Source organism: Amblyraja radiata, chromosome 19 (assembly GCF_010909765.2).
Source record: "Amblyraja radiata isolate CabotCenter1 chromosome 19, sAmbRad1.1.pri, whole genome shotgun sequence".
NCBI classification, from domain to species: Eukaryota; Metazoa; Chordata; class Chondrichthyes; order Rajiformes; family Rajidae; genus Amblyraja; species Amblyraja radiata.
The window spans coordinates 818025-836938 of NC_045974.1; the positions used below are offsets into that span (position 1 = coordinate 818025).

Consider the following 18914-nt stretch of genomic DNA (forward strand, 5'->3'; position numbering starts at 1 on the left):
CCAGCCACCTAACGCAGTGCATGCTAGATGGAGCCTTGTGTTACAGGGCTCTGTGTCAGAGTCACACAGCACACAAACAGGCCCTTCGGCCCAATTTGCCCATGCTGACCAACATGCCCCAACTACACTAGTCCCACCTGCTCAAGTTTGGTCCACATCCCTCTAAACCTGTCCTATACATTTACCTGTCAAATGTATTTTTAAACGCTGTTATAGTCCCTGCCTCAATTACCTCCTGTGGCAGCACATTCCATACATCCACCACCCTCTGTGTGAAAAAGTTGCCCCTCAGGTTCATATTAAATATTTCCCCTCTCACCTTAAACCCGTGTTATTTAGTTCTTGGTTCCCCTACTCTGGGTAAAGACTCTGTATATTTAACCTGTCTATTCCCTTCATGCTTTGGTAAACCTTTATGCAATCACCCCTCATCTTCTTGAGCTCCTAGGAACAAATTCCTTGCCCAACCTCTCCCTGTAGGTCAGGCCCGCAAGTCCTGGCAACATCCTGGCAACATACTTCTCTGCACTCGTTCCAGCTTAACCACGGCTGAGACAGAACTAAGATCCTTTCAAAAATGAGAGACATTTGATTGGCAATTTAAATACTACAAATAATGATCAACAAATCTACCTCCAAAGCAAATGACTATTTCTTGTCAAAAGTGAGTCAGGATGTTGAAACTGAGGATCAACCTCCATGAAAACTTGATACTGAATAAAACATGAAGTCTGCTTTTATTTTAGTTGTTAAAGGCATTCTCCCCCTTGCTTGTCCTACAATATCCTACACCATGAGGCTCCTGCAGAATATCCTCACCATTATCAGGCTGTGGGCAGTAGATTCACAACAGCTGACACATTTACATTCTCATTGATGGGACTTTGGAATTGGCACGGCTTTCCAGTGGCAAATGTTCAGCTAATATTTCACTAAAACAGCAAGCCGTGTGGTATCCTCAAACACACAGACACACCTTGGTGTAAACCGCCCGCCGACAGACAACATGTATGTGACGTGTGAGAGTTGTGTTGGTTCTGGTTCACAAGAAATACTGAAATTAAAATAAGATTGTACATGACAATTAATGTAAAACGATGGAATTACAGTGTCGGGAAAATTTGTCTCCAAACAAATAGCATTTTGTCAAAAATATCTGTAGATTGGCGAGACCAAGCGCAGGCTCAGCGATCGTTTCGCTGAACACCTCCGCTCAGTCCACCTGGACAATGAGACTTTGAATGAACCTTGGCAACATGCATGGTACCTGGTATTTTCCACTACACCTGTTACATGTATAAACATTGCCCACCTCACACGGGCTGGCTGGTCCCAGTCTTATTCAGCTGAACGTGTGTGTTCTACACCTCACCACTAAGGGAACAAACCCATCCTCCATTCATCCTCTTGTATCCATTCATCATTTACACTTCAATTCGATCACTGTATAAGGTTGCACACCATGAGTACAAGGCACAAACACGCAATCACTTGGTCGCGTGCCGGTCAATTTGTATTGCACCCCTTACACAGCATGTAGATCAACTCGGACTCAGTGTCGTATTAACACAGGATCTGGCCCAGATATAGATCTTTGCTGATTTGTTTGACCTGTGAACATATCCCAGTGTACGGGTTACAAATGGGTCATGTGAGTTTGCAATGTGCTGGGGCTGCTAAATACAATGAGATCATGTCATAAATACAATGTCATAAAACATTGCAATGCAAAACTGAGGAAACACACAGAGTGCTGGAGTAACTCAGCAGGTCAAGCAGCATCTGTGGAGAACATGGATAGGTGACTGTTCGGGTCAGGACCCTTCTTCACACTGGAGTGACGCTTCTGTTGAAATGAGTGACTTGATGTGTGAAAGCTAAAACAGGCAGAAGTTGTACTTTCAATGAATGCTGGGCATCCAAGTCATTGTGGGGACAACGAGGTGAGGTTGACGTCGTACAGTTGTTGTGGCGTTGTATGTATCCAACTTTGCACGTGGTCAGATTCCACGGACAATGCTGACATGGGTGGCCAGTAATTTACTGTAGTGATAGTGGTTACTGTAGCATGGGCACCCTGGTCTTCCAAATCAGCCACAGCACAACCTATGTGACAGATGTGTATACTCGTCTAGAAGACAACAAGGTAAGCCGAGGATGCATAGTTGTACACCATATCCCAAAATAAACATTCTGCAGGAATCCAATCTGGATGATGGCATTGGTCAGGACCGTTCATACCGTTGAGGTTAATAATCGCAAGATATTGACGAACTCGTCCATATAATTGGACCCTATTCCCAAAGCAATTACACTTTAATCTCAGGAAAGAGAGTTTAGATTGTTCTGGATGCTAACGCAGATGAGACTGGCTGCAGAGCAATTGTTATTTCTGCAAATGTCTCCCAAGACCCATCTGTAAAAGAAGTGGAGGCAGGCAACCTTGATTCAAGATCAACACTTGCTGGAGATTCACCAAGGACAGTGGAGATACACATCATTAGTGTCCACAAACCAACCACCAGCATCATTGACAGGGGACAGGTAATGAGCATCACCCTAACCTGAGGGACAGCAACTCTGACAGTGTATTTCTGTTCACACAACATACATGGGGACAAAGACAGACACAGAGTGCTGGAGTAACTCAGCGGGTCAGGCAGCATCTGTGGAGAACATGAATAGGTGACGTTTCACAGAGTGCTGGAGTAACTCAGCGGGTCAGGCAGCATCTGTGGAGAACATGGATAGGTGACATTTCACAGAGTGCTGGAGTAACTCAGCGGGTCAGGCAGCATCTGTGGAGAACATGGATAGGTGACGTTTCACAGAGTGCTGGAGTAACTCAGCGGGTCAGGCAGCATCTGTGGAGAACATGGATAGGTGACGTTTCACAGAGTGCTGGAGTAACTCAGCGGGTCAGGCAGCATCTGTGGAGAACATGGATAGGTGACATTTCACAGAGTGCTGGAGTAACTCAGCGGGTAAGGCAGCATCTGTGGAGAACATGGATAGGTGACGTTTCACAGAGTGCTGGAGTAACTCAGCGGGTCAGGCAGCATCTGTGGAGAACATGGATAGGTGATGTTTCACAGAGTGCTGGAGTAACTCAGCGGGTCAGGCAGCATCTGTGGAGAACATGGATAGGTGACGTTTCACAGAGTGCTGGAGTAACTCAGTGGGTCAGGCAGCATCTGTGGAGAACATGGATAGGTGACGTTTCACAGAGTTCTGGAGTAACTCAGCGGGTCAGGCAGCATCTGTGGAGAACATGGATAGGTGACGTTTCACAGAGTGCTGGAGTAACTCAGCGGGTCAGGCAGCATCTGTGGAGAACATGGATAGGTGACGTTTCAGGTGGGGACCTTTCTTCAGACTGTTAGTAGGGGTGGGGGGGGGGGTGCGTGGGAAGAGGGGAGGGGCAGGACAAAGGCTGGCAGCTAATAGGTAGATATCGATGCGAGGGGGTTTAAGTTGGAAGATGTTTAGACAAAGGTCAGAGATGAAAATACAGAAGGTGTGAGATAAAAGGATTGAGGAATTGTGACGTTGGCATTACCTTGCACTAAACGTTATTCCCTTATTCCCATGTATCTACACACTGTAACTGAATCGATTGTAATCATGTATTGTCTTTCCACTGACTGGTTAGCACGCAACAAAAGCTTTTCACTGTAGCTCGATACACGTGACAATAAACTAGACTGAAACTGAAGTTCCCACTGAGTGACAATGCCAAGTGTTTAGTGAAGTATGAAGCACGTTCTGGAACCCTGCATTAATGATATGCAGTGCCAGGTTGGACCTGTTGTTTCTCGAGACAGGAACTGAAGTGTCTGATTCTCAGCAAGTTTGCAATGACAGTAAAAACAACACATCCATGTAATGGTTCCGACACAGAGAGCTGTCCCATGCTGCACACGGATCTCAACTCATGGCTGGGAGAGAATGGGAACGAACGGCCAGAGGTGTGGAGCAAGTGGGTTTTGGTGAAACCGTGACGGGTCACGGTGAGGTGGAGAGACAGATACTTACGGCACAATCCCATATACAGATCAGTTTACTGTCACGTGTACCGAGGTACAGTGAAAAGCTTCATGTTGCGTGCTAACCAGTCAGCGGAAAGACAATACACGATTACAATCGATCCATTACAGTGTACAGGTACATGATAGTGCAAGGTAAAGTCTGGTCAAGGATAGTCCGAGGGACATCAGAGGTAGATAGTGGTTCAACACTGCTCTCTGGTTGTGCTGGGATGATTCAGCTGCCTGATAACAGCTTGAGTTGATTGTCACGTGCAGCGAGGTGAGGTCCAGAGCCTGGTGCCACACTGTATTGTAAAGGTTCTGCTGCTGCAGTAACAACACACAATGTTATCCTGCCCCAGTTGTGTGGTGTGTATCGCTGTGTATTCACTTCAGGCCACTGATGTAACAGCTGCTCACTTCCAGTAAGATCATCAGCTCTGGACATCGGGCCGCCCGTAGCGGCAACTGCGGAGGGCACAGGGAGGCCCTGACCACGGGGAACAATGGAGGAAGAGACTGTCTTTGGTGCCTTTCCACACAGTGGGAAACTCTGATCCTGCTGTGTGTGTGGGGATGTTTTATGTCAAACCCTATCGTGTGTTGTGTCCCTTATTTTATTGTATGGCTGTATGGGAATTTCATTTCACCGTTCCATCTGGCACATATGATGAATAAATCTATCTTGTATCTTGTGAAATGTGAACTCTTCACCTCGTCTTCACATCGTTTCAGTCTTGTCTTTTACACATTTCTCAGCAAATAATCTGATATATTTTACACAGACCATTCATTCATTCTATATTGATCCATATCCCTCCAATCCCTGCATGTCCATGTGCCTCTCCAAAAGCCTCCGACACACCACTGTCATAGAAGCATAGAAAAATTGGTGCAGCAGTAGGCCATTCGGCCCTTCAAGCCAGCACCGCCATTCAATATGATCATGCTGATCACCTAATATCAGTACTATGGTATCTGCCTCCACCCCCACCCCTGTTAGCGTGTTCCAGGCACCCACCACCCTCTGTGTAAAAACAACTCGCCCCGCATATCTCCTTTAAACGTTGTACTTGTTTTACTCCATCTCCTGCAGTAAACGTGCCCACCAAGTTGTTGGCGTGAGGGGAAGGGTTTATGTGAGCTTCTTCTTCTTTTCGTGTCTTTGAAGCTGGTTGACTATATGACAGTTTCCCATTCCTTTACACAGTCCTTTGCGTTTTTGTTGAACACTGCAAGATCCTTTGGGCTGCACTGGTTGGGTAGTAGGGGGCAGACAAGGCAGTGCTGCATTGTATGGTCCTCTTCTCCACATTCACAGGTGGTTTGGCCAGTTTCATAGCCCCATCTGGCCATGGCAGCTTTTGATCACCCTGTTCCTGTTCTCAGGCGGTTGAGCGTCTTCCACTGGACCCATGGTGCTTCTGAGCCCGGAGGGAGGGCTTCAGAAGGAGGGATACCCATGTCAGTAGGAGGGGGGTCGTCCTCAAGCCTTTTTGTCCATAGTTGGAGTCTGGTTTCTTCCCGTGATGTTATTAGGGGCTGGACATGGCTGAGAAAGCTTCTCCTAGACTTCAGCCGTTGGGCCGGGGGTACACGTCCGTAGAGGAGGTGGCGTTCATCACTGGTGGCCTTGGTCATCTCTACTCGGCTGGCGACTTCCCGTCTCACATCAGCAGGGGCAATGCTAGCGAGGAGGTGCAGGTTGTTTATGTTGGTGGGCTTCAAGCAGCCAGTGATTGAGCGGCAGGTGTTATTCAACGCTGGGTCTAGTTTCTTGGCATGGGATGATCTCTCCCAAACAGGACACGCATACTCCGCAGAGGAGTAGCACAGGGCCAGAGCAGTAGATCTTAATGTGTGTGCTGTGGCTCCCCATTTGGAGTTGGTCAGCTTCCGGAGGATGTTATTTCGGGAGTTAACTTTCAGTTTGGTGTTTTTGACGTGTTCCTTATAGGAGAGAGTGCGATCCAGTGTTACACCGAGGTAGGCAGGGTTGGTGCAGTGCTCAAGAGGTGTTCCAGACCATGTGATGTTAAGGGGTCTGTTTGCTTCCCGGTTCCTGAGATGGAACGAGCAGGCTTGGGTCTTCGCAGGGTTTGCGTGTAGGTGGTTGCGCTCGTAGTAGAGGTGTAGCTCATCTAGGGCTGAGGTGAGATTCGCTTCTACAGCTTCAAACGTACTCTCTTGGGATGTTACACAGAGGTCGTCGGCGTAGATGAACCGCTCAGTGTTCTGGTCCATTGGCTGGTCATTGGTGTAGATGTTATATAGTACTGGAGCCAGCACACTACCTTGAGGCAAGCCATTCCGTTGTCGTCGCCAGCGACTTTGCTTGTTGTTAAGGACAACATAGAAGCGCCTATCTTTCAGGAGGGCTCCGATGAGGTCCGTGAGTGCCAGGTCTTTGGTATTCACCAAGATCTTTTTTAGGAGGAGGCGGTGGTTCACAGTGTCATACGCGGCAGACAGATCAACAAAGACGGCTCCTGTCACTAGTCCTTTCTGGAACCTTATGTGAGCTGAGGTGGTGCAGTCATTCGATGTCAAAGACCAGTGAATTAAAACACGAAGCTGCATTATTGCTGAAGTCTTGCATGTTTCCTTTCACTGGGTTATGACTAGGGTACAGATATGTACGGAGGGTATTTAAACAACTAATTTACATGCATTTGTACGACCTGAATGTCCTTTCCCAGGGCCCTTGTGTAAATTGCCTTTTATTTCAATGACAGATTATAATTTTGCCTGAATTAATTATTTTGGCCATTTGCCTGTACATCTCATTGCTATTCCAGTGTTGATCTGATAAATGCAGCTTGCTGGCTTTCACTTCTTAAATTTTGTTTTTTAATGCATTAGAAACTTTTCCCAGTCACTTTTCCTTGGTTTCTCCGTATCGATGCTGCCAGAGTTCTCTAGTCTGGGGCTGTAGTCTCAGTAGGACCAGTGCCACCAGCAGTAGTCACCTTGGATCTGCTCCAGCAACTCATGATGTAGTCACATTATGTCACAAAGTCTCTCATCAGAAACGTGTTCTCACTCTGACCCACGGAACGCCTGCACTCTAACGAGAGAGACAACGGGTTGTGTAGGAAGGAACTGCAGATCATAAGGTCATAAGGAATAGGATTAGAATTAGGCCATTCAGCCCATCAAGTCTACTGCCATTCAATCATGGCTGATCTATCTCTCCCTCCTAACCTAATTCTCCTGCCTTCTCCCCATAACTCCTGACACCTGTACTAATCAAGAATCTATCTATCTTTGCCTTAACAATGTCCACTGACTTGGCTTCTACAGCCTTCTGTGCTTCTTTACACTGAAGATGGACACAAAATGCTGGAGTAACTCAGCGGGACAGGCAGCATAACGGGAGAAGGAATGTTCGACGTTTCGGGTCGAGACCAAAGTGTCCCACTGAGTTACTCCAGCATTTTGTGCCTATCTAGAGATAACAGGTTTGCAGCAATTGATAGAGCATGGAAACAGGCCCTTCGGCCCATCGAGTCTACGCCGACCATTGATGACCCGTTCACACTACTTCTTTGTTATCCAATCCACCTCCGACACACTAGGGGGCAGTGTACAGAGGGGCCGATTCACCTGCAAACCCGCACGTCTTTGGGATGTGGGAGGAAACCGGAGCACCCGGAGGAAACCCACGCGGTCACAGGGAGAACGTGCAAACTCCACACAGGCAGCTCCCGAGGTCAGGATGGAAGCTCTACCCGCTGCGCCACCATGCCACTAGTAACAGAAGGATCAGTCACTTTGGTTGATGAGAAAATATTGAGCTGAAAATATGTTTCCATAATGAGTATGGTCTTTAGATAAATTGTGTACAACGAGCACAATATTTTAACAACAAAATAATTTATCATAACAGAAAGCGGAAGGTTAATTGAATGATTTGGCTACCGGAGCCAAATGATCGATGCATGGTTTGAAGGTTGTGACGACTAACAAGGAAGACTAATGCTTCTCTGTCACTTGGACTAAAAGCATCTCATACTCAAATTAATAATTTCATAATCTCAATGTTTATTATCAGGATTTTTGCCACTCAACAAACATGGAAACATTTTGGGCCATTAAGGATTGATCCTTTAAACTAAACAGCGGTTAATTATATTTCTGACAACAACTTGTCTCTGTGTAATGTATAAATGTAGACAAGGGTGTCGACTGGGGCAAAGAGGCAAGGAGGGAGACCAGTGGTGGGGGGTGTGGAGAGAGTGACGGGGGGAATGGGTTCAGCCAGAGACACTGCTGCAACATGTAGGGAACAAGAGGCTACGGTACAACACAAGATAAACAGGTACAAGGAACTGCAGATGCTGCATTACAAAAACGACAGAATGCTGGAGTAACTCAGCGGGTCAGGCAGCATCTGTGGATTATAGGTGATGTTTCGTGTCGAGATCCATCTTCAGACTGGTGAGTTTTGTTCTGACTAAACACTCCTGGCCACTGCCTGCCAAGCCCCCGGTGTATGTTAACCACAGACTGTACGGCTTGTCCATATGACGGTGGTGACAGTTGTGAAGTACGGGTGGTCCCGTGAAGGGGAGCGAGGGTGTGTAATGAGACTCAAGTCCCTGGCACCTGTTCTGTTCCATCCTTCGCAGAGACTGGTGAAAGAACCAAACACAGCCTAGCAACACTGGCTCATGTGTACTTTAGTGTAGTTTAGAGATACAGCGTGGAAACAGGCCCCTCAGCCCACTGAGTCCGCCCGACCAGCGATCCTTGCACACTAACATTATCCTACACACTATGGGACAATTTTACACATACACCAAGCCAATTAACCAACAAACCTGTACGTCTTTGCAGTGTGGGAGGAAACCCGAGATCCCAGAGAAACCCACACGGTCACGGGGAGAACGTGCAAACTCCGTGCAGACAGCACCCGTAGTCAGGATGGAACAGGGGTCTCTGGCGCTGTGAGGCAGTGACTCTACCTCTGTGCTGCCCTGTTCCCCATAGCCTGCCTTCCCAATACCGAGAGGCTCACTCGCTGTAAAACTACAGGCAGCCACTAAGTTCTGGGACATAACTCTTGGTTTCTGCTGCATTCTAAATATGGAAGGATTTATTGTTTCCATAATTCTATTTTTCTTTCTGAAGAACTGCTGGAAATAAATTGCTGTGCAGCCGGCACTGACAACAGAGAAGACACGTTAGCATTTTAGCGATCAGTGCTCACACTTCTCCATTCACATTCTGGCAAACGCACACCCTCTCCAATTATACTCACACACCAGGCAGCAAAAAATACAACACAACTGTCTTTTTTGGGGAAGATAGACACAGAGTGCTGGAGTAACTCAGCGGGTCAGGCAGCATCTGTGGAGAACATGGATAGGTGACGTTTCACAGAGTGCTGGAGTAACTCAGCGGGTCAGGCAGCATCTGTGGAGAACATGGATAGGTGACGTTTCACAGAGTGCTGGAGTAACTCAGCGGGTCAGGCAGCATCTGTGGAGAACATGGATAGGTGACGTTGGTCTGTATGAACAGGTGATGTCTTGGGTTGAGACCCATCCGTCTTGGTCTGAGGAAGGGTCTCGACCCGAAACATCACCTATCCATCGCGATCTGTGTTCTCCAGAGATGCTGCCTGTCCCGCTGAGTTACTCCAGCATTTTGTGTCTATCTTCGGTTTAAACCAGCATCCAACCTTCCTACACGTATCCAAAATAAAAGTAATCAACTTAATCTGTTGAATCATAAGCTCTTTAACTCTGGTCGTGCGTGTGGAGTGTTTGTGTGGATTTACACAGATCGTCAACAGAACAGAAACTCCAACTGATGCCACTTGTAAATTAGCCCATATTGTCTAGGATAGAGTCATAGAGTGATACAGTGTGGAAACAGGCCCTTCAGCCCAACTTGTCCCAGCTACACTAGTCATAGAGTGACACAGTGCGGAAACAGGCCCCTCAGCCCAACTTGCCCACACCGGCCAACATGTCCCAGTTACACTAGTCTCACCTGCCTGCGCTTGGTCCATATCCCTCCAAACCTGTCCTATCCATGTACCTGTCTAACTGTTTCTTAAACGGTGGGATAGCCCCTGCCTCAACTACCTCCTCTGGCAGCTTGTTCCATACACCCACCACCCTCTGTGTGAAAAGGTTACCCCTCAGATTCCTATTAAATCTTTTCTCCTTCACCTTAAACCTTTGTCCCCTGGGCAAGAGACTCTGTGCATCTACTCGATCTATTCCTCGCATGATGGCTTATCCTTTAAGAGACCTAGTGCTGCTATCTACAATAACAACTAACATCCACTTTATATAAACCAGGAGTTATTCCTTCACCTGGACACTGGCTCTGTATTACCCTGATACAGTGGACACTGACTCTGTACTACCTGCTGCTCCCTATCAGTGGAGTTGACCAATATCAATCGTTAAGTGTTCCACTCTGGACATTTAGTGAGAGCATTGATTAGCCTATTGATGGTGCTAATTCAGGAATAATCAATTAACTTTTACACATAATGAGTTACTTGGATTTAATTGTTCACTGATAAGAATGGCAATTCATTTCCATCCATGTGGGTAAGTAATCAATTAATGAATGACAAGAACATTGCTCCTCCACTGCGGGACCTTCTCAATGGAGGGACATCTTCAAACAGCCAACTCCAATGGTCAGATCCTTCTAGGATATCCCACTGTAGACATGGTTGTCCATACCTCCAGATTCAGGGCCAGTTTCTTCCCAGCTGTTATCAGGCAACTGAATCATCCTACCACAACCAGAGAGCAGTGCTGACCTACTATCTACCTCTTTGGTGACCCTCGGACTATCCTTGATCGGACTTTGCTGGCGTTACCTTGCACTAAACGTTATTCCCTTATCATCGAGATCCTTCTTCAGACTGAAGAAGGGTCTCGACCCGAAACATCGCCCATTCCTTCTCTCCAGAGATGCTGCCTCACCCGCTGAGTTACTCCATCATTTTGTGTCTGCCTTCAATTGAAACCAGCATCTGCAGTTCTTTCTTCCGCAGTCCCTTATCATGTATCTATACACTAAATGGCCCGATTGTAATCATGTATTGTCATTCCGCTGACTGGATAGCATGAAACAAAAGCTTTTCACTGTACCTCGGTACACGTGACAGTAAACTAAACTGTCAGAGCGTGAATGTAGCAACTATGAGAGGGGATCTTATAGAAACATGTAAAATTCTTAAGGGATTGGACAGGCTAGATGCAGGAAAAATGTACCCCATGTTGGGGGAGTCCAGAACCAGGGGTCACAGTTTAAGAATAAGGGGTAGGCCATTTAGGACTGAGACGAGGCCATTAAGGACAGACTTTTTCACCCAGAGAGTTGTGAATCTGTGGAATTCTCTGCCACAGAAGGCAGTGGAGGCCGATTCACTGGATGTTTTCAAGTGAGAGTTAGATTTAGCTCTTAGGGCTAACGGAATCAAGGGATATGGCGAGAAAGCAGGCACGGGGTACTGATTGTGGATGATCAGCCATGACCACATTGAATGGCGGTGCTGGCTGGAAGGGCTGAATGGCCTACTCCTGCACCTATAGTCTGTGTTTGTATTGGTGAGATGTGGCACAGATTATCCTGGTGTGATGTAAATTGTCGTAACTCTGCAGGAGGCAGGTAGATCATTCTCGTCCTAATTTCCTCTCCTGTGGTTTGTCGTTTATAGTGTTTTTTAATCAAATGGCGTTCCTAGCAGAGTATCCAACATATTTTAGCTGAGAGCAGGAGGAAAGAGGATTCTAATGGTTCGCAGGCTAGCATATTCCTTTTCAATTCCTGTGAGTTATTTAGGAAGCGGGCGTTTCCCTCAGGTTTGTCTTTGTTTGATGCTGTTGATTGGCAGAGTTTTTATTCCCAGACAGATGGTGAATATTCAGGCAGATGTAAATCCTGTCTTGATGAATGGTCTGTGTGTGTATTTATCCACAATCCCAGCTGCATTTACAGAGGTTCATCTTCCAACACATTAGACATTGGATAACATTCTCTCTGCTCCTTTAGTCTGTGCCTGACTAAACACAGCCATCTAATTGGCTTCCCCTTAATTACCAGCAAGCTCATCAAAATGGGCCTTTTTCAAAACATTTAGATACTGAAGTGATTTTGCTTAAACCAACTACTAATAATATTGCTGTAAGTAGCATTTATTGTAGGTAAAAATCCCAATTCAAATGATTACAGTTGTAACAGAGTTGAACGTTCAGGTCAAACTCTAATCACTGTTCACTGAAGAAGTTCCAAAACAGTGTAGCTGCTGGAGATGTGAAATAAAGGCCACTCTGGCAGGCAGGCAGGCAGCATCTTGTTGGAGGAAACATAGAAACATAGGTGCAGGAGCAGGCCATTCGGTCCTTCCAGCCAGCACCGCCATTCAATGTGATCATGGCTGATCATCCACAATCAGTACCCCGTTCCTACCTTCTCCCAACATCCCTTGATTCCGTTAGCCCTAAGAGCCAAATTGTGTGCAGTTTTGGTCTCCAAACTTGAGGAAGGACATTCTTGCTATTGAGGGAGTGCAGCGTAGGTTCACCAGGTTAATTCCTGGGGATGGCGGGACTGTCATGGGGGGGGTGTGTGTCGGGGGGGTGGGCGGAGGTGGGTGTATGGGGGGGTTTGTGTGGGCGGGGGGGGTTCTGGGGGGAGGGGTATGTGGGGGGGGGGGGAGTGAGCTCGGAGAAAAGACGGGGAAGAGGGGGAAGCATCATGGGGGAGGGTGGCAGGAGCCAGCGAGGGGGACCAGAGGGGAAGGGGCTGGAGGTGCAATGGGGACTCGCAGCGGGCGCTGGTCGTTCTCCGCCGGGATCAGTGTCTCCGCTTTCCGTTTGGCGACAACTCCAACTCTGTGCTGGGCTGGGTTTCCCATGTTGGGCTGCTGCTGGGGGCGGGGCTACTGCAGGGCTAAATTCGTTTTTTTTTTAGTTTTTAGTGAGTCCTGTTTTTTTTGTTTTTTTTTTTGTTTTTTGTTTTTGTTTTTTTTTTTGTTTGTAGGGGATATGGTCTTTTAATGTGGGGGGGTAGGTGTTACTTTATTTATAGGTCCCTACCTGGTCGGTGTGGCAGCCTTTTTTCCGGGCTGCCCGTCGACCCGTCGTCGTGGCCTACCAGCGGGCTTGGAGCGCCGTTTCTTGGCGGGAACCACCCAGCACCTCGGCCTGCGTGGCGGCACTGCATTGGAGCGCTGGAGCGCTGGAGCGGAGCGGGCGATGCCTTGCCTGGGTCTGGCGAGCTGGACCGCCGTGAGCAACATCTCCGGGCTGCGGGTTTGCGGAGCGGAGAGGCGGCGTGCGGAGAGACGGCAAGGCGGCAGTGAGGAGAGCGGGCGCCGACTTTTTCATCTGGAGCCTAGGAGCGCCAAACCGACGCGGCCTTGTCGGCTTCGGCAGCCGCGGGCTCCAACCAAGAAGCGGCCGTTCCAAGTGGCCCAGCCGCCGAAAGGACTCTCCCGACGCCGGGGCAAGACCACCCGGTGAGAACGGCCAGGGACATCGGGCCTCCGTAGAGGCAACTGCGGTGGCCCCAATAGGCCTGACTTTGGGGTGAACATGGGGTGGGGACTGGACATTGTGCCTTCCTCCACAGTGCTATCCACTGTGGGGGGATGATTTTTTTTGTCTAACTGTAGTCTTGTAGGTCTGTGTCCAAGATGGCTGCCGTGAAGAGAGAGTGGACGCTGGCACGATTTGGTTGCCGCTGCTCTCTCTTCACACTGTGTTTTTGATTTTCTGTTTTTGGATTGAATTCTGTTTTTAATTTGTGTCATTGTGATGTCTTTAATTACTTGTTTTACTCCGATTATATGTTTTTATTCCGATTACTATGTAAGGTGTCCTTGAGATGTATGAAAGGCGCCCATTAAATAAAATTTATTATTACTGCTGGGGGCGGGGCTGCTTCGGGTCCCTCCGAAAGTCGGGTTGGAAACCTTCGCTGGCCATCTTCAGCTCCAGTAAAGACGCGATGGCGCAGGAAGGGGCGGACCATCCCGGGGAGTGACGGGGAAGAGGCCAATCCACGCAGCGCCGACTGGCAGGAGAAGAGATCGATCTGCGCAAGCGCGGTTTTTAAGATTTTTAAACCTCGCTAACTTTGACGACATTCAACCGATCGGAACAAAACTTGGTGCACGCACAGCACAGGAGAACGGTGAGGGAACTGGCTAAACTGTTTTTGCTCAAATAGAATGACCGCCAAACCGGAAGATGACAAGATCAGAGATTTAGAGAGAGATAAATAGATAGATAGATTGTTTGTTTGTACACACTAGAGGCAGGAAACGTTCCCGATGTTGGGGGAGTCCAGAACCAGGGGCCACAGTTTAAGAATAAGGAGTAAGCCATTTAGAACGGAGATGATGAAACAGTATGATACTCACACTGTGTTTTTGATTTTCTGTTGATTTTCTGTTTTTGGATTGAATTCTGTTTTTAATTTGTGTCATTGTGATGTCTTTAATTACTTGTTTTACTCCGATTATATGTTTTTATTCCGATTACTATGTAAGGTGTCCTTGAGATGTATGAAAGGCGCCCATTAAATAAAATTTATTATTATTATTATTATTATACTGTAACACAATGAAACAGGAGCAGGCCAGTCAGCCCCTCTAGCCTATCCCACCCTTCAGTGATGTTGGCTGGTCTACGCTGGCATCGACTACTCTGATGTGCCAGTTCACCAGGACCCTCCATTCTTCAATCGTTCATGTAGCTGTCTCATTGATCCGTGGACCCAGGAGTCTGTGACACCGGCCCGCAAAGTTGGCCTTGGGAACGGATCTGCCGGCTCTGTCCGTGCCGGAGTTCCACAGCCCCGGCTGCAAGGGGCAGATTCCATCCGTCCATCAGCCGCGGGTGCTGACCCGGCCTGAGCGCCACGTGTTGGGATTCAAGTGCGTAACTTCTCGTAATCTTCACTGGATTAGAGGAGGGAGCGGACCACAAGTTGTAGGATAATCGGTGGTGGATTAGTACAGGGCGGCAAGGTGGCACAGCGGTAGAGGCCCGGGTTTGATCCTGACCACGGGTACTGTCTGTACGGAGTTTGCACGTTCTCCCCGTGACCTGCGTGGGTTTTCTCCGGGCGCTCCAAAGATGTACAGGTTTGTAGGTTAATTGGCTTTGGTATTAAATGTATAAATGTGAATTGTCCCCAGTGTGTGTAGGATGGTGTTAATGAGCGGGGATTGCTGGTCGGCACGGACTCGGTGGGCCGAAGGGCCTGTTTCCACACTGTATCTCCAAACTAGACTAAAGATCAGCAGCAGACAGGAGTGAAGCTGTGATCCTTACTGCACGGACTCAGTACTGAGTGGGTGATATGCCGGATTTAAAACTATTTAGCCACAGTGTCAAAGAGCAATTACATTGGTGTTTTACTAATCTCCCTTGTGAAGAGAGGCATGGTCTGTACCAGCGTTACTAGCAGTAGCATCGGCATGCAGAGCGCCACTCGCTCACACACATTAGCCACCGTATGCAAAGAGAGGGCTCTGGGATCTTGGCCAGCTCCTGCTGAATCCTCTCCGGGAACCCTTGATGCTGTGTTTGCCAATAGAGAGATCGCAACCTCGATTAGCTCCGTTCATTCACTCACTTATCACACCACTAAATAATGCTGCAACAAACTAAACAAGCACACAATCTCTGGCAGCCAGGGCCACGATGCATTCTGCATGTACAATGCCAGCCTGCTGCTGCTGCTGCTACGATGCCATTGTTTCTATTGCAAATCTCTAATTGTGGAGGACAGTCACAAATAAATCAATGATGGGTCTTTGTCCCAAACATTATGGAGGGCACTGTAGACATGCTGGCCAGGGTACCGAGAAGATCTGCTCGGACTAGAGGGTCTGACCTGCAGGGAGATGGTGAGTAGGTTGGGATTGTATTCCCTGGACTATCCCAACGTTTAAGAAACAGTTAGACAGGTACATGTATAGGACAGGTTTGGAGGGATATAGACCAAGCGCGGGCAGGTAGGACTAGTGTAGCTGGGACATGTTGGCTGGTGTGGGCAAGTTGGGCCGAAGGGCCTGTTTCCCCACTGTATCACTCTATGACTAGTGTAGCTGGGACATCTTGGCCAGTATGGGCAAGTTGGGCTGAAGGGCCTGTTTCCCCACTGTATCACTCTATGACACTATGCCTCACCTCGACCCCATTGCGGACATTGGACTTTGTCTGTGGAACTGATGCGCTACAATACTGAGAACTATATTCTGCACTCTGTATCTTCCCCTTTGCTCTACCTGTTGTACTTGGCTCAATTGTATTTATATATTGTATATCTGATCTGTTTGGAAAGCGTGCAAAACAAAGCTGTTCACTGTACCTCGTGACAATAATCAACCTAAATCTAAAACACAGTGGAAGACACAGAGTGCTGGAGTAACTCAGCGGGCCAGGCAGCATCTGTGTACTAAACTCCCCACCATTGACTCCATCTGCACTCCACACGGCCTCGGGGAAAGGAGCCAATGTAATCATGGACCACTGACTCGCGGGTCAATTTCTCTTCCCTCTCCCATCAGGCAGAAGATACAGAAACTTGTCAAACTTCTGAATGGACCTCTCGTACGCCAAGGATTAATTCCTGATCTTCCAACCTACCTTGTTGTGGCACCTGCACTTTCTCTGCAGCTGTAACACGCTAATTGTGCACTCTGTTTATTTTCTCTTTTGCACTACCTGATGCACACGCGTGTAGTATGATCTGCCTGGACAGCATGCACCAGTTCTTTGCCGGGTCTGGGCACACGTGCCTAATACACGATGCCATGTCAGGCATGAACAAACATTGTGTGAGAATCAGAGCTGGGCAAACGCCACATATCCAACCAGGTGGTCAGATCTGTGCGGATGTGTTTCATGGTGCAGTGGTCAGTTATTGATGGAGACGGGCAGACTTGGACCGGAGTGTGTTTTGCCCATTGTTATGCATTGATTAATGCCTGCACATTTAAACAAATGCATATTGCTAATTACCTGCAGGCTCGCCAGTGGAATTGTTCCTGACTACATCAAAGCAAAATAAAATTTACAGACTAGCTCAATTTCACGGCAAATCAAGAAGATTAAGGGAACAGTTCTGTTGGAAACAGTGGGTTGATGCAGTTAAATACTCATCCACTTCTTGCTAGCATTGACTTAGAGAAACACAGAGTGCTGGAGTAACTCAGCGGGTCAGGCAGCATCTGTGGAGAACATGGATAGGTGACATTTCACACAGTGCTGGAGTAACTCAGCGGGTCAGGCAGCATCTGTGGAGAACATGGATAGGTGACGTTTCACAGATGATGAGCGTTTGTCGGCACTGGGCCTGTACTCGCTGAAGTTTAGAAGGATGAGGGGGACCTAATTAAAACTTACAAAATAGTGAAAGATGTGGATAGAGTGGATGTGGAGAGGATGTTTCCACTAGTGGGAGAGTCTAGGACTAGAGGTCACAGCCTCAGAATTAAAGGACGTTTTTTTTCTGAAGAAGATGAGAAATTTCTTTAGTCAGAGGGCGGTGAATCAGTGGATTTCTTTGCCACAGAGGGCCGTGGAGGCCAAGTCAATTGATACTTTTAAGGCAGAGACAGATAGATTCTTGATTAGTACAGGTGTCAGAGGTTAAGGGAAGAAAGCAGGGGAATGAGGTTAGGAGGGAGAGATAGATCAGCCATGATTGAATGGCAGAGTAGGCATGATGGGCCAAATGGCCTAATTCTACTCCTATTCCTTATGAGCTTATGACCACAATGCCACCCATCACATCCTGCATTAGTGGAGTAGTTCCTGGCCAGGAGAGGAGCTCCATGATCAGGCAGCTGCGATGTGGAGTTGGTCAGTAGCACTAAGTACCTGGGGGTGCAGCTCACAAACAGTCTGACCTGGTCACAAAACATCGCATCACTAGTTAAGAGAGCGCAGCAGCGTTTGCACTTTCTGCGCCGGATGAGAAGAGCTCACTTCCCGCATTCCGTCCTCACCACTTTCTACAAGGGCACCATCGAGAGCATTTTGACCAGCTGCATCTCTGTCTGGTTTGGGGACTGCGAAGCCTCCGACTGGAAGTCCGTGCAGAGAGTGGTGAGGACGGCTGAAAAAATTCATCGGGACTTCTCTCCCCTCAATCGGGGACATCGCAAGTAAACGTTGCTTGTCCAAGGCCAACAGCATTATAAACGACCCCACACATCTCCATCATGGACTGTTCACTCTGCTGCCCACGGGCAAAAGGTATCGCAGTATAAGGAGCAGAACGGCCAGGTTCTGCAACAGCTTCTTCCCCCGAGCCATCAGAAAATAAACAGAATGCACAATTACCGTGTTACAGCTGCAGAGAAAGTGCAGGTGCCACAACAAGGTAGGTTGGAAGATCAGGAATTCATCCTTGGCGTACGAGAGGTCCATTCAGAAGTTTCTGTATCTTCTGCCTGATGGGAGAGGGAAGAGAGATTGACCCGCGTGTGAGTGGGCCATGATTACATTGGCTCCTTTCCCCGAGGCCGTGTGAGGTGTAGATGGAGTCAATGGTGGGGAGTTTGGTCCAGAGACGCTGCCTGACCCACTGAGTTACTCCAGCACTCTGCGTCTATCTTCAGGATGTATAGACGTGTGCACTAAGGTTCTCTCTGCTTCTCAATGCGTTGTCGGCTCTACCAGCCTTTGTGTGTGTCTGGCTGTCCTCCCATTGTTACTCTTCCAAAGGGCATCACCTCCCACGTATGGTGGTGAAGTTCCATCTGATGATGTTGTGGCCACCCAACCCTGTGGCCAACATCATCCTATCACCAGCAACAGAGCTCCTCACACCAAGCAGCAGCAGCCAGTGTCTACACTTCCTCCCTTCCTGCACATGTTGCCTGCTCTA

General features: G+C 48.0%; 1 long non-coding RNA gene across 1 annotated transcript; it reads left to right on the top strand.

Annotated features, from left to right (window-relative positions):
• The first annotated feature begins 340 nt into the window (after positions 1-340).
• LOC116983648 lies at positions 341-18127 on the top strand. The gene is made up of 3 exons (XR_004414772.1): positions 341-2164; positions 2686-2690; positions 18116-18127. It is a non-coding gene; the product is annotated as an uncharacterized LOC116983648 (long non-coding RNA).
• Positions 18128-18914: the final 787 nt, after the last annotated feature.